At 34.4% G+C, this 17,776-nt stretch overlaps 1 non-coding gene across 1 annotated transcript; it reads left to right on the top strand.

Annotated features, from left to right (window-relative positions):
- Window positions 1-4,138: 4,138 nt before the first annotated feature.
- On the top strand, window positions 4,139-4,220 carry LOC128194878 (small nucleolar RNA snoR116). The gene has a single exon (XR_008246327.1). It is a non-coding gene; the product is annotated as a small nucleolar RNA snoR116 (small nucleolar RNA).
- The last annotated feature ends 13,556 nt before the right edge of the window (window positions 4,221-17,776 follow it).

Here is a 17,776-nt window from a genome sequence, read left to right as displayed (position 1 = left end):
GACTCATTTTGCTATTTTCTCAATGCTTCCTTATTTCAAAAACTCCCCCAAACTTAAACCATTATCCTCATCCTAACATATATGTTCATCTCAACTCAAGGTAAGGAGGTTAAGGATTTTTCAATAAGCTTAAGGTTCCAGGGGTGAGAAAGTTTTTCTTCAAGGTTCAAGTGTTTTGCATTGGCTTTTAGGCTCAAAAATGTAGAAGAGGTTGAAGAACAAGATGGGCCTTGATCATTTGTAACAAGCAAGCAAATAGTTCAAATAGAGAAACTCAGGCAAAATCAACTGTGATTTCAAAGTGATAACACTCAACAATAAACTCTGGACACAACATCTCACAGGTTTACTCAGGGTTCCAAAGTTTGATAAACATCATGCCAAGAATATTGATCACAATTAAAACCAAGCATCCATCTAACATATACAAGCAACCACAACCTCTATTCAACATACTTAACCACATAATCTCAATTAAATTTTCAAAGAAATTTTCATAGATAAATAGCAAGCACAAAAGATTTGTATTCAATTCAAGCATAACATATAATTCACTCGAATCACCAAACCAATTGCAAAAGAACTATCCACTAGGCAAGTCAAAAAGAAATCAAAAACACAAAAACTGAAAGTAAATAAGAATTGGAAATTAAAACTGAAAAACCGATCAAAATGGACTCTTTGCAGCTCCAACAGTGTAGAACACTAGCTTCACTTTTCATATGTAACATCTTCCTCCTCCAGTAGCTTATACTCCGCAACTGCTCCACCTCCCCCCATCAGTAGGGGCCTGGCTCCCAGGCCATGCTACACGAGCAGCAAAATCTTCAAGCCATACATTGCTCAACTCATGCATGCCTCAAAGGATGACCACTGGTGGTTTTGACACCTTTAAAGTTCTAAGAAAGATGTTATCTTGCACAAAGTGAGCTCAAAGTGAAATTAGTATTCCATAGTCAACAACTGAATAGAAAGGTCCAAAAGCACACTAAAAGGAATGTGTGAAAGAGTGCAAAGAAAAGGAAGCTTAGAATCAACAACAAAAATTAGGTGCAGAATCAGTTTTTAAGGTGTTGGGCGTCATATCAGTTTTTCGCTTAAGCTAAAAATTTTTAGCTTAAGCTAAATTTACAGAAGAATTTTTCGCCCAGGCTAGAAAGTTTTAGCTTAAGTGAAAATGTTCTAGTGGCACCCCAACTTTCAACCTAAATCTCGCCCAAGTGACTTAGTTTTAGCTTAAGCGAAAATATTCCAGATAGCGCTTGAATTTGAAATTCGCTTCTCGCCCAAGCGAGTTAGGTTTCGCCTAAGCTAAAATATCAGCAAAACTTATTTTTTCAGTTTTCTGCATATCTCGCCCAAGCGAGAAAGTTTAGCCTAGACGAAAATAATGCAGATTCTTGTGAGATTGGCCATTCAATCTGTGATTTTTGGTTCCATACCTTCATTCAATGCACTTACACACAAACCAAGCTACAAATAACATAATATACTTATACAAACCACAAAAACAACATTACAACTCAAAAATCACAAACATGCAATAAAATACAAACATGCATAACACAAGTCACTAATTGAAATTGAAACACATATAAGCACATGACACTAAAACAACACAAACACAAGTAAAAAGGGTAAGAAAATTGGGTTGCCTCCCAAAAGCGCTTGTTTAACGTCATTAGCTTGACAGGTGAAACCAATGAAGTGCAGATATTGTTGTTGGTGTGCTCCTTTCACCAACTTTTCTTAAATCACTTTCTAGTCACCAAATCAACTCTCATAGCATAAGAATCTTCATTGTAGCCCTTCCACTACCTTGACATCTTTAAATACTCATCAAATAGTGGTGGTGACTAGTCTTTCTCTTTTGTTTCTCCCTTTCTTCTTCTACTTTCACTTAGTACTTGGAGCATACACAAGAAAGAGAGAATTTGGGGCAGTTTGTGATGCTCAAGCTAGTTGTCTCCTTATGTCCTATAGTTCCTTCACCCTCAGGGTCTACATGATGCTTTGGAGGTTGCAGTCCTTCTTATGTGAACATCTCCCTGCATACACTTAGACACAACTAGGCTAAAGCCACAAATTAGCCCAAATAAAAGTGAAAATCTATTTACAACAAAAGAGTTAGTTCCATATACAAAATCAAGTCTACATAAGTTAGAAACCTCACAAAAGTCTAGTATTGACACGAGTCCCCGACAACGACGCCAAAAACTTGTTAAACTCTTTGGCAAGTGTACCAAATCGTTCAAGTAATAAATCGTGGTAAGACCAGGTATCATTTTCCCAAGACACTTGTAACACTAGAAAATTGTGCGATTAACAACTCATCTAGACTCAAGAACAACTCATCATTTAAGAATATGTGCAAAATTGTCACACAAATGTGTACTACACCAACAAATAGGGGAATAAAACACACAAGGAGTTAAACTTCATGGCACTATTCTCTAACCAATTGTTGGTGTAGTTGGCTTGAGGAGCATTCCACCTTTAATAGACTAATATGTTATTGTCAAATTTGTAAGAGTAGATCAATTTTTGTGAGCAAACATAACTCTAAATTACTATATAAAAATCAATTTTTTATGAGATGTTTTATATATATTTTTCCATAAAACTATAATTTATTTTTAAAGGGAAATATTTATTTTTTAAAATATCGAAATGTTTAAACTTGAAAAAAAAGGATTATCTGGAAAACAAATTTTGAGTTATTAATTAGACTATCACATAGTAATATAACAAATGTACCCGCAAAGTTTCATTATCATTGGTCACATAACTGAAGTTTGATAAATTTTTGTTTTAAAAGGGCACATTTAAAAAATTGAAAACAACTTCAAGATGGGTTGTTTTTGTGCTAGTATCATTTACGTTTGAACTTGTTTTGCATCAAGAGGCCTAAAAATACTTGAATGCAAATGTTTCTTTTTCATGATACCAAAACCAACTAGTCATGACAAACACAAAAAATGATTAATTGGATCAACCTATTTAAGATGGGTAAGTTTTAACTCCAAACTTTTCTAATATAATTAAAAGTCCATTTGAAGTTCTTTAACATCAAGACTACTAAAAGCACAAAAATGACCACTTAGTGAATCAATTCAAGATGCATTGAATTTGACTTCACTCTTTTTCAATAATATTGTGAGTATATTTAATGTTATTTAACATGAAGAGGGCTAGAAACACTAAGTATAAAATTTTGGTGACTTATGACACAAAAAGTGACTTTTTGCGACAAAAACAAAAAATGATTCATGAGATCAATTCACTCGAAATGAGTTAGATTTTGTCATCTAAACCTTCCCAACATAAATAGGGATCAAATTTTTGTAACTCATAAAACAAAACTAACTAGCCAAGACAAAAAATTACTGGATCAACTCATTCAAGTTGGGTTAATTTAACCCCTAAATCTTCCTGTTATCATTGAAAATTCATTTAAAAATGTAAAAAATACTCATTGTATCAACCATCCTAATATCATTAGGGGACTATTTGAGTTTGTTTAATATAAAAAAAAATTAAAACATATATAAAATTTTGCGAATCAACATACATAATCACTAATGACAATAAAAAAAATGAATGAGTGAATCAACCAATCCAAAATTAGTTAGTTTTGCCTCAAACTTCCCATCATTATTTGGAAGCATTTTAAGTGTTTTAACATCAAGAGGGATAAAAAATACTCTAATGCAAAAACTTATAGGTGATTAGCCATAATAAACACAAAAAAACGACTGAATGAAACAATCAACTCATATGTAACTTTAAGATTTAACCGATTATAAAGGCGAAAATGGTTGAAATAAGTTGGTGGAGTGAGCAAGTAATTGCGTAGGGACTGTGCGGGCCGAAAAAAGAGGGCCTATTTTTTGGCCCAAAATAGCGGAAGGACCCATAATGTAATTTCCATCATACTAGAAATTAGGGTTTCACCGTTATTCTCTTCGTTCGCCAACCTCACTACCTATTTAATCCCCCCATCATCTCCACCCTTCAACAGTTCAGATCACAGCTTTCAGTTTTTCGCATATTCGTATTCCGAAGCGCGTCTTTTCCTTATACTCCTTTCGATTTTCTTGTTCAAAGTTTTAATTGTTCGTTGATTTCATCAGTTTTGAGGCAGTGATGACTATTTTATATACCATCAAACTGTGAAAGCTTAATTGAGCTTGTTGATGCCATTTATTTTCTCTGAGCCTTTTCTTTTTCAAAAGTTTTGTTTTCAAACGATTTTCAATGCTTTGTTTATTGCTATTGATTTGAATTTTTGGTGGAAAACGAAGCAAGGCAACAAATTAGAGTCTCTGATTCGCCTAATCCATGACGCTATCAGTGCTGTACGTTGCCGACAACGATTTGGAGCTAATATTCTGGCATTGGCCGTTAACTTTTCCATAGGCTTATGCATTCAAATGTTCCTACATCTTATTTTCTTTTTATTTATTAATTTTTGTTAGGGTTTATTTTGCCATTTCTTGTAGGTTTGGTTCATAGTTTGAATTAGTAATTTTAGTAGGATTTATTTTGCTACTTTTGGTTGGTTTTGTTAAGATAATTTCTATTATTTTTAAAACATTCTTGAATTCGATAAGATATTTTAGTTTAAATTCTTATAATTTATTTTAGTTTTAAGTTATATGGATTAGAGATTTTTAGTTTTATGCTTAATTCATATTAAAACAAATTTATGCGCGTATAAAATATAATAACTAATTTTACTTTTCTCAATTTAATTTAGTGGATTATATATATATATATATATATATATATATATATATATTTCATTTTATAAGTCTAAAATAAATAAAAATTCTTATAAAATAATCATTATTAAATAAAATAATTTATTTACATATCTCAATGAAAAGAATATATAATGAACATCGTGTGAGGTTAAAAGTTGGTGTCACTTAAAATTAAATACGAGGGAGGTCAAAAATACATTTTCTGAAGTCAATCTCTGTCTCATGACAAACATGTTGAATACTAACTTTTCTAAATTACACTTCATTGTTTAAGCATACAATGTTATTGTCAAACTCCTAAAGATTATTAGTAGGTTTTCAACAAATGTGAAAACAAAACAAATTTTTTTTCAAAAGAAAGTAATATTTTGAAAAATGAAATGATAATGGAAATCTTTACAAAAAATAATTAGTCAATTGGAAGGAAAGCTAATCTTTTTAAAAGAGAAAATGAAAATCTTTTTAACAAAATAGGACCCAATGTGTAACACCCAAATATTTTAAAGGGTATTACTGATAGTAGAGACTAAATTAATTTAATATCTCATATAAACAATCAAACTTTATTTCAATTACTCTAAAGTACAATACCAAACATACAAACTTTAAACAATATAGTCTTCACCATTGAAATTTATTCTTTTTACAAAAATTCCTGAAAGTTTTTCCCCGCATCTCTCTCATCTCTAAGCTTTTTCAACCGCATCTGCAACATTATCTAATCACATATAACATGAGTTATATGATCATAGTACAAACAAATAAGGGTAAGGCAACCATATCATAAAATCATTAAACTTGTAATAAAAATATTATAATCATGTATTTTTGCAATTGATAAAATATCATTATTCCGATGTCATTAATTCATCATTATCAAGATCATCTTCCTCATTCCCATAAATCTTACAAGTGTACCATGCTTACTCATGAAGCCTTATGGTCAGACCGCTCTCTGCCTGCTTCCTTAAGTCTCACTTATATACTATGTCTTACTTTCTGAAGCCTTATGGTCAGACCCCTCTCTGTCTGCTTCTATAAACATCAACGTTACTTTGTTCATACCAAACTCTCATGGTATAACTCGATCATACTACTCCCGGTAGTAACATCATTTCATAAGTAATGAATTTCTCATATCCACTCCAACATTTCATAAAACCAACAATTCATACCCTCTTATCCACCTAACTCAATCATGTTCATTCTTTAATCATGAATTCATAATAACTCGTTTTGGTATCAATAAATTAAACATATTGCCAAATATCATGCTTCATATTATAAACTCATTTTGCCCATAACGAGTATAACTCAACATATTTTCACCAAACAAAGATTATGGATCAACAAAAATATATCAACATATCTTAGGAACCACATAATAAAGTCTGGGCTCAATGTAATAACAAATAAAATATATATGAAGTTTTTACCATGATAACGTTATGCATCTACAATTGACTTATTTTATTCTATTTTCATCCTATTAGAGATCTTTCTTTACCCCAATTGGTCACCGGAGAGGACCCAGATGTCTGAACGCATCAAACTCACCTTCGACGCCAGCACATATGACTAGTCACAACTGACTGGACCAGGCCAGGGCTGCTCTATGATCAGGGATGTGCCAACTCAGGTTTTTAAGGTTCCTCTATCCTACCAACAAAGGAAGGCCCTTAATAATTTACAATTTATTTATTTAATTTATCTACCTTGTTCTCTTATGCTCTAAATCTAAAATACCTAATTTTAATATTTTACTTTCTCTCACAACAACCTCAAACAGTATCTGTATATTTAATACCCATATACAAGTTATTACAAAACCCTTTCTCCAAACCTTCCAACAAGATCAATTTCAGCCAACAAACTCATTCAATAAATTCATCACAATAAACATCCATAATAGAATTCATACAAGATAATTATAAATAATTAACAATAATAAAATATTACTATAAATGGTCATAGAAGAATACAATATTTGACAATCATAAAAATAATCTTAATATAAAATTTTATGGGGAAACAAGAAGTTGAATTTGGCAGAGCCGGTTAGACAACTTCTAATCCATCCAACAATACAATATAATTAAATAACAAGAACAATACATGTTTGGGGAAATAAGAAGTTGAATCTGGCAGAGCCGGTTAGACAACTTCTAATCCATCCAACAATACGATATAATTAAATAACAAGAACAATACATGTCTGGGAAATAAGAAGTTGAATCTGGCAGAGCCGGTTAGACAACTTCTAATCCTTCCAAAAATTGCAATAAAGTAAATAAGTAAAGCAATAAATAGTTTGGGGAAACAAGAAGTTGAATCTGGCAGAGCCGGTTAGACAACTTCTAATCCTTCCAAAAATGTAATAAAATAAGTAAGGAAAGAAATAAAAAAAAATTTGGGGAATCAAGAAATTGAATCTGGCAGAGCCGGTTAGATAATTTCTAATCCTTCCAAACTACAATGAAAATAAATAAGGAAAACAATAAAATGTTTGGGGAAACAAGAAATTGAATCTGGCAGAGCCGGTTAGACAATTTCTAATCCTTCCAAATTACAAAAATAAACAACTAATAACATACAAATGGCATAACATATTCAACATCACAATTTACAACTATCATACTCGGATATCAACACAAAAACATACTCTCATTTAAATTCAAGATCATACATAAACAAAATATTCCATATTCAAGATTTAAGATCAAACAAAAGCAAAATATAGCATATTCAAGACTCAAGATAATATAAAAGGAATTACTCAAAGTTAGCTCCCCTTACCTCTATTCCAGACTTAATTTCCTCTTCTCAAACCGTTCTCCGGAAACTTCCAGAATTTCCCCTCTTCAACTAGAATTTCCTCCAACTCTCTTCTCTCAATTTCTCTAGAATTTTGGTGTAAATCTTCAGCCTCCCCCCTTGGCTATTTATAGCCAAAAATTTTACTATTCATTTTTACTATTCATTTTTACTATTCACTTATACTATTCATTTTTACTATTCAAAAATTATTTTTTATTCACCATTCTTATCTCTGAATGATTAATTCTACGTGGAGTGTTCTCTTCCACAATTTATTTTAATAATTTTTTTTTAACCATTCACTATTCACTATTCACTATTTACTATTTACTATTTACTATTTACTATTTACTATTCACTATTCACTTTTCTAAAAAAATCCTAAATAAGTTATCAAAATTTTGAAGCTCTCCCTCTAGAATTACTATAATTTTATATCCAAAAATTTACATTTTTCTATCCATTAAAATTATTATTACTAATAAAATGCTAAAAATTACTATTAGAAATATATATATATTTTTTATGGGTCTTACACAATGCAATGTGGGTACCTCAAGATAAAATTACTTCTCTCGTAGCATGCTTAATCACCACAAGGAAATCCCTATCATGGTACCTGGACAGAGACAAGATAATAGGAGTTGGAAGGATAGGTTTAAGTTCTTCCCCCTCTATTGATAATGATGACCTAAAACATAATATGCTTAGCATAAGTCAATTGTGTGATATCGTATACTATGTTATTTTTTAAAAAGGTCAATGCAAAGTCTTAAATGACCAAGGTCTATTAGTATTTTTTACTAGTAGACAAGGTATCTTGTACAAAATAGATCTAAATTAATTTGCTGCTCAAAGCATTTCATGTTTAGTATCTATAAAAGACGAGGCAATCTTATGGCATAGCAAATGTGGACATGCAAATATGAGATTAATCTCAAAGATTCAATGTCATGACCTAGTAGATGGTTGCCTAAAATATCATTCAATGATACAATCTTTTGTAGTACTTGCATTAAAAGAAAAATTGTGGTTTCTACTGAAAGTCCTCTTGAGCTGCTTCATATAGATTTATTTGGACCTACAAGAATCGCGTCTGTAAGTGGTAAACGCTATGGACTTGTGGTAGTCAATGACTTTTCTAGATGGACATGGGGTATGTTCTTAGTCCATAAGGATGAAGCATTTTGATGCTTTTTATAAACTCTCTAAGAAGATAGAAAATGAAAAAGGCTGTAAGATTATATCAATCAGAAGTGATCATGGTGGAGAATTTGAAAATGAATTTTTTCAAAAATTTCGCGAAAACTTTGACATTAATAAAAAAATTTCTCAACTCCAAGGACACTATAACAAAATGGGGTCATTGGGAGGAAAAATAGATTTTACAAGAAATGGTCAGAATCATGTTAAATGATTTTAATACTCCCAAACACTTATGGGCAGAAGCCGTTAATACAACATGCTATCTTCATAATAGAATTTGTGTAATGCCTATCTTATGCAAAACTCCATATGAATTATGGAAGAACAGGAAACCCAACATTTCATACTTTATCCATTTGGATGTCAATGTTTCATCCTCGATGTTAAGGAAAATTTTTTAAGAGTGATGAGGGAATCATGTTTGATTATTCTAAATATTCTAAAGTGTAAGACCCGTAAAAGAAAAATATATATATATATATATATATATATATATATATATATATATTATATTTATTTATATTAAGATAATTTATTATGATTGTGTTTTTGTGGGTTAAAAAGTGCGGAAGGAGTAAATAAAAAATTAATTATAATTGTTTTAATTAATTTTGTAAAATGTGTGAAGTATATTAAATATTGGTTTAAACCCTCATTTGGTCCTCGTATTTGTGTGACAATCTCAAGTGGGTCATCATTTATCAGTAACGTCGTTTGTTTGTGCTGAGTTGTAATTTGTTTTAGTTGACGAGGCATTGTGTATTAAATTAGATTGGTGTTCTATTGTGTAATTACCTTGCCACGTGTGATGTTGTTAGCCCTAAAACTTAATATTTAAAGCAACCCTGATTTCCAAAGTGTTTAACATGTTCGTGTTGGGGAGGAAGAGTTCTGGAATCACTGTTCAACTCATGAAATGTCTGCTTCATCTTCTTCTTGCAAATGCATGGGTTGGGGCTTTCAACATAGTTCTGCCTGTGGGAGCAGGTTGGGTGTAAAACCCACTTGCTTTTGTGGTCGGCCTGCAGTCTTCCGCATTGCCAGAACCCCTAAAAACAAGGGCAAAAGATTTTGGGGTTGCCCTAATTTCATGGTAAGTTTAATGGAAGCATAATTGTGAGTTTTTGTTTGGTTTTGATTTCCACAGGGTGGGAGTTTTGATTTCGTTGACGAGGGAGTGTGTTTTCTTCTTCCACAGGTTGAAAGTGAAGATTTCGTTGGATGCAACTTCTTTGAGTGGTGCAGTGAAGAAGTAATTCATTCTTGAAATGTGGTGAATGTAGAAGACAGTAGTGCAAGTGCAAGAATTGAAGAAGTAGGTGAAAGTTTGATAAAGATGGAACAAAGTGTGATGAAGATGGAAGAAAAAGATGTTGAAAAGCTGAAAATAGGTTGTTAGGAGAAAAGTGTAGTTATTTTGGAGAAAAGGATGAAGGTTTTAATGGGGATGGTGTTTGTTACATTTGCTTGTAATGTAATTGTGATATCAATGTGGATGAAACTAGGATGAAACTAGGTTGATATCAATGTAATTTGATATTTGGAATGTTATTGTATGTTTTATTTATAAAGGTTACTTCTAATGATGTTTAATACTGTCTTATTTGATTTATTTAATTTCATATGGGCAACATAAGTTAAAGAAAGTGCAAATGTAACATCATAAAGCAATGGTCAATAAAACCTGATAGCAACTTTGTCTTACTCAGTGCATAACATAACAAAAGAAACCTGATATTACTTCATCAGTACAAATTACAGCAAAAGGAAACCTCATAGCAACTTTGTCTTACTCATTGCATAACATAACAAAAGAAACCTCATATTACTTCATTAGTACAAATTACAGCAAAAGAAAACCTCATATGTCTTCATCAATACACATTACATAAAAAAAAGTGATATTACATTCTTCCTTCATCAGTACAGATTACAAGACATTTAAATATGACTTCATTCATCAGAAGGAGACTCAGCAAACTCCTGAGTAATAGGCACTTCTGCTGGCGGAGGTATTGTGAGTTGTGTTTTTTGACTAGGTTGGTCAGCAGGCACATTTGTTGTTGGTGGAGGCACATCTGGTGTTGTAGGTCGTTGTGGACATGATTTTTTGTTGTGTCCAAGTTCTTTGTAGAGAGCATATGTTTTTTTGTTCCCACCCTTTCTTATTTCAGTGTGATTCTTCATCAACTCCCAAGCCTCTAGTCTTCGTTTTTTCTTGGGTCTTCCTGGCATTGTCCTCTTCTTTGGGTATAATACATCAGAATATGAAGTTATGTCCCAGACAAGTTGACCATTAATAGGATAAATGATGGTGTTGTAGGTCTCTTCATAAGTAGACTTCCTAAACCAATGGCCAATGTAGTCTTCTGCATTTAAATTCAAGAATTTCATTGCAGTTATGGCGTGAGTGCAAGGAATGCTAGTAATTAACCACTTTCTACAACTGCACTCCTTGTTTTCAAGATTCACAACAAATTGCTCCCCAAATTGTGAAATGTGTAGGACTTCAAATAATTGATGTGATGACCATCTATCATGAGTACAAAATGACAACACAAATTAATGATGAATAAGCTCTTCTTAATGATGAACACAAATTAATTGTAGGTTTAAAGTTACCTTGGTAACCAATATCTGGTTAACCATGACTGCTTTTGAAATCTGTTCAGAACCTTAGGGCACACAGAACCTTGATATAATGCCATCTTTGTCCTGTTCGTAGCTCATCTCACTAGTGCAGAATTAGCCTTTAAAGTCACCCTGTAGACGTCGATCCCCCAAACAACCAACGTAAATTATTGACCGGTGGCATTTTCGTAAATAAGCGGGCATATAAACGTTCGTTAGGAGGGGCACCGACGTCTATAATATTATAGACGTCGGGGCCCCTCCTAGCGGACGTCTAGATGGCTGAAAAAATAACTTATAAACGTTGGTTAGGTGGGACCCCGACGTCTATAATATTATAGACGTCGGTGCCCCTGCTGACGAACGTCTATATGACTGACAAGGTAGGTGTGAAGTTATTTTTTCAGCCATCTAGACGTCCGTTAGGAGGGGCCCCGACGTCTATAATATTATAGACGTCGGGGCCCCTCCTACCGGACGTCTAGATGTCTGACAAGGTAGGTGAAACGTTCACTTAGACGTCGGGGCCCCTCTAAACCGACGCCTATAATCCCCGTGAATATGAATTTTTAAATAAGAAAAATGTCATATTAGTTAGGGCCCGGACGTCTATACCATTATAGACGGCGGACTCCCTCAGCAACCGACGTCTATAGCCATTTATTATGCAAAACGCGAACCCGTGAGGAGTTACTCTCATTGTTCATCGTCTTCCCCACGTTTTCTCTCTGAGACAATGCATTTGAAGGTGCGTTTCCTCTCTTTTGGACCGTTTAAATTTACTTTTACTCCGACTAAATTACTCTTTGATGAAATATCTTCCATTTGAATCGATTAAAATTCGTTCTCGTTACGTTTTGGTGCAGTTTCTGGCTTGTGCTTGAGCGGCGCTTTTGACTATTTTTGGCCTACGTTATTGGGCCGCGTTACTTCATTTTCCTGCATTGCTTGTTTAATCTGCTAAAAAGGTTAGCTTCTTTATTGATAACTTTTGTTGTATGCATGTTATTGGCTTTTGTGTATGCATGTTATTGGCTTTTGCGATGCATGGTTTTGACGATTAAGTATGCATGTGTTATTGGTTTGAATATGCATGTGATAGTTGTGTTATTATAATTGCCATGTTAGATTATAAGTATCAAATCATTGAGTGAAACTTAGTTCCCGTTTGAAATTTAACACAAACGATTAATCTTTTAATCGTTTGTATTAAATTTTGAATTGTCCGATTGGACATTTGCTGTCCAAGGTAGGGACGACATTCTAACAACGACCATTGGAAAGTCCGAGCACCCAGGACGTGTACGTGGAGTTCCTGGGGCAATTGGTCTTCGTGACTACTTTGGCCCTACACAGAAAAAAAACTCAATCAATGAGTCAGGAGGCACTGAGGTAGATGGATCTTCAGTGGGAGGAAAGACTCAACCAAAGCATGAGATCAATGGAGCAACGATTCATGGAGCAGCTACAAGAACAAAAAGAAATACAAAGAGTGCTTGAAGAGAAGCTGCATTCCATGACGTAAAGCACCATGGGGCCCGCTGAAGCTCCCACACCACCTCGTGTCAGCACTAGAGGATCATGCTCTGCTGTAGAACCTAGTCAGTATAGCGGTCAATATGAGCTGTTGGTTGATGGGGATCCCCCACGCATTGTGGCTGTCGGACGAGTGCTTGAGGGAGGGCAGACTATTCATGGTGTTCCCATATTACCCCACCACGTGCGTGTGATGATTGACGAGGTTCGGGATCCCTAGGCTCAGGTGCCTGTACCCACTCCAGAAATTCATTTTGTGGGGGAGGCCATAGGATCATTTATAGCCTGGCCTAGAGCATTGATCATGTCACACATCGCTACTCCACAGGTATAATGTCTTTGTTATTAGTATTTCTATGTTAAATTTAAAAATATTTGTTGATAACTTTGAAATTCTTATCTTCAGTTCACACGTCCTCAAAAGCAGCCGATTCATGATACAATCATACATGAAGATGGTGACATGGCTGAAGCAGAGGATGATCCTCTATCAAAGCTAATGACAAGATTACCCAGGTTGAAGAGAGCACCATTAGAACTATAATGGGATTTGAGAGTATTTGGTCTCCCACCCCATGTGCCAGTATATATCACATTGACTGATGCATTGGAGGTAATTGGGGAAGACAGGATATTGAATATTTCCATCATTCAACTGTGGTGCATGTAAGATAGTTAATTTTGTCTTCCATGTTAGTTTTATTTAGATTCCTAGTTTCTAACAACTTAACTTTGTTGTTTTAGGTACATGGACACAATCATTGTAGACCAAGGACGGTCTTCCGTGTACGGATTTGTTGAACCTCAGACCATTCAACCTTCTGGTAACACACTTCAAAGCAAACAACATTATTTGCAAACATGGATGGATGAGTCAAAAAGAGACGTATACATTGTGCCATACATTGATGGGTAGGTGTTGTTATATGTAAAAGTTCATTAAAGTTTACTTAATTAGTTAACTAACTATTTGTGATTCGTGATAGGTCGCACTGGCAGTTGATGGTCATCATTCCCAAACAATATAAAATTATATGGTTTTGTTCGCTGCACAGGAAGATGAAAACTGACTTGAGAACCATGCTTCAAGGGTAAGTGTTTCTACACCCTTAATGACTTTGAATTTGATGTTCACCTTAAACTTTTATGATCAATATAGTTATATTAATTTTACTTTGTGTTTTCAATCTAAATAGAGTTATTGGTAAATCTCGAGGTCAACTAGTTCAAATTTTGTATCCAAAGGTTGTAACTCATTTATACTTCTAATTCATTTTCTATGTTATTGAATGATCTAAATTCATGACTATTTAGTTTGTCATTTTAGTGTAACCAGCAGCTAGATTCATGGGAATGAGGCTTCTATGTCATGTGTTGGATTAAGACCATCATTCGAGCTGTCATTACAGATGACTGGAATGAGGTAATGATGCATACCTTGAATACATTACAAATCAAATTCATCTTTAAACATATATGAAACCATAATGAATCTTTCTTCATTTTACAATGCTTCAAGAGTACATCTCCTATACCAGAGGACACAATTAGGCAGATAAGGCAGGAGTGGACAGCTAATCTTCTGCAAAGATGGAGCTAGGATCACTTATATTTCTTGTTGAACATTAGTTTAGTTTAAGTTTATATTTTTATAGTTTTGGTATTTGATTGTTTTTTACATTAAGTAGAACTTTCTTTATATGAAACACACACACACACACACACACACACATATATATATATATATATATCTTATAGTATATTGTTCTGGGACAATTTTCTGTTTTTCAGGTGTGGTTTTATTGCAAAAATAAATCAATTTAAAAAAAAAACACCCAGTAGACGTTGGTTAATGTACTGCCCGACGTCTATAAACGTCTGTCAATGCACACACCGACGTCCAATGAGTTATAGTGAACAAAACGTTTCAGGGCCTATAGACGTCCGATATTCCTACATCCGATGTCTCTATAGACGTTGGATATATCCAATCCGACGTCTATATCGACGTCGTGTATGCCACCTCCAACGTCTACATAGACGTCGGGTATACACTGCCCGACGTCTTATTAACGTCACCCACAAAGACATCGGATACATATCCGACGTTAAAAGACCAAAATAACAGACGTCTAAAGCTCTTTCTGCACTAGTGTCTCTTCATGATGTAAACCCTAATGTCTTCTAACATAGTGATAATTGGCTTACACCTAGTACGAACTAGCACACTGTTGAAGCCCTAACACATGTTGTTGACAAGAGTGTCAGATTGTGATCTAGGGGTGAATCTAGATCTCGACCAAAACTCGGGAGATTTAAATGTCAGTAAATATAACTGTCAAAGTAAATATAACAATAAAATAACAATAACGTTTGGAGATAAGTGAATACATACCTAGGTGGAATTGCAATCAAGTATTTAAATGCCTCTACATTGATCTCTTTAATTTTCCTCATTTCAGCCTCCCATAGTTATGGACATGTGGTTGTTGCTGCCCTCCACATCAGACGTTTAAGGTCTTTTCCAGGATATTTCTTTCTGAAGTTAGAATACAAGTGTCTAACGTAAAATCTTTGCTCTACACTAGGTAGAAGATCTTGAATATCTGGCAGAAGACCCTACAATTTAAAATACTGAAGTCAGTTGAGTTATTTCTGAAGTAGGTTGTAATTAACATTTCTTTTCAGTTACTGACCTTTTGTTGGTCTGAAATAAATGTACATGCTCCACAAACAGCTTCCCCACCAAGGTCTGCAATGAGAAGCTCCAAGAACCAAGTCCACGAGTCTTTGTTTTCTACCTCAACAACAGCATATGCAATGGGCATAATTTGTTCATTTCCATCTCTTCCAACTGCTGTTAGTAACTCCCCTCCATACTTTCCTTTCAAAAAGCATTCATCCAACCCAATGATGGGTCTACAACTAATGAAGCTATCTTTGCATGCTTTCAAGCATACATAAATTCTATTGAATATACACTCATCATTACTATTTTCAACCTTTATTTTGACTGTTGAACCTGGATTTGCTCTGAGAAGCTCATGACCATAATCATAGATTCTTCTATATTGTTCATTGAATGACCCCTCAATATTATCTTTTGCCATGGCTCTTGCCCTAAAAGCCATATTTCTAGAGATTCCTACATTCCATTTCCTACTTACTTTGTCCCTAATGTCCATGACCTTCATATTAGGGTTCTCTCTGACAGATGTTTCCATCCTTTGACTCAACCACTTAGAAGTCATCAACTTCACATTGAAATTTGTACTACAGTTGTGATCATCAATCACTTTTCTTAGCTGCCATGACTTCACACCAGACCTATAGGCACAATAAGCATACCATTTGCATTTCCCCTTGCCCCCCAAACATTTTACAGCAACCCTCTTCTTGTTATTCTTCATGAATTTTCAAATTTCTACCATTACTAAGTGCATAAGTCCTAATGTCCTCTGTGAATTCCTTTTTCTCAGTGAAATAGGTTCCTACTTCCCATTTATAATCCGTCAAACTTTTAGGCATGCTAAATGTGGGAAACAAAGTTCTACAAATGGAATCATCATCCTCGTCACTATTTAGACCACTATCCAACTCATTTGACACCCACTCAATGTTAGACAAGTCACGAACATCATGCATGGATTCATTATCAGTTGTCCTTGAAGACTCACCTACTGGACTGAAAGGTTGTTCTTCCCTCACATTTCCTTTCGAAGTACCAATGTCACACTCAATGGTGACATCAACTAGACTTTCTTCACTCACAGACTCGTCTACATCTTCATCCTGACCATCATCTCCAGCCTCATCCTCAGCCTCATCCTCAACCTCATCCTCAGCCTCATATACATGATCATCCTCATTCTCATCCTCTTCTACATCTTATAGCTCAAAAATCATTTACATCATGTACCTCAACCTCCTCTACATCATATACTTCACCATCCTCAACATGTTCAATCTGTTTAGCAACTTCACTCTCACCCTGCTACATTTCTGCTCCAACTTCAGCCTCACCTTCAACCTCACCCTCATAGTGACCCTCCTCCATTTCTGTTCCAACTTCAACCTAACCCTCATCCTCACCTCAACCTCACCCTGAACCTCACCCTCATCCTCACCGTGAACCTCACCCTCAGCCTCACCCTCCACTTGTCTTCCAACATCACCTTCATCATTAACATCACCATCAACCCAATCAATCATTTCTATTATTTGTGGTTCCATGGTATTATGAACCACGTACAAATGAACTTCATCATTTAACCTTGCAATATTCAGCATATGCATAACACCCCTATCATCAGTCAACAATTCTAACCTATCTGGCACCACTGACTGACCTCCTAAACTGTACCAAAGTTCTTTTATGTCTATATAACCTAAGTCTTTCACTGAAGCTAATATTACAAAATAGCACCACAGGTCTGGATCACAAGACCATTCTGCTATCTCGCCATCAAATTTTAAATTTCCATTGTCATCACTTTTGATAGTGCGATGTAAATGATTTTATGTGATGTTATGTAAAGATGTGTGTAGGTGTATGATGATATGTACTATTCAGAAATACTATTCTAAGTTGATGTTTAATACTTATGTATGTTATATGACTTGTTTCTGTTAGCTCACCCTTGCATGTTGTGGTTTTCACCTGCGATGATCGTACTTGTACGGGAGTAGATATTGTTACAGGTGTAGGTAAAGCGAAGTTGAGCGACGAGATACGTGGGAGAACTATGGGATTTGAATTTCTACACTAATAGTTTTGTAATGAAATTTTATAAACACTTTATAGTTACGTTTGATTTATG

The sequence above is a fragment of the Vigna angularis genome, chromosome 11 (assembly GCF_016808095.1).
Source record: "Vigna angularis cultivar LongXiaoDou No.4 chromosome 11, ASM1680809v1, whole genome shotgun sequence".
NCBI lineage: Eukaryota > Viridiplantae > Streptophyta > Magnoliopsida > Fabales > Fabaceae > Vigna > Vigna angularis.
The sequence above is the reverse complement of the archived record's forward strand: the minus strand, read 5'-3'. Positions and strand labels throughout refer to the sequence as shown.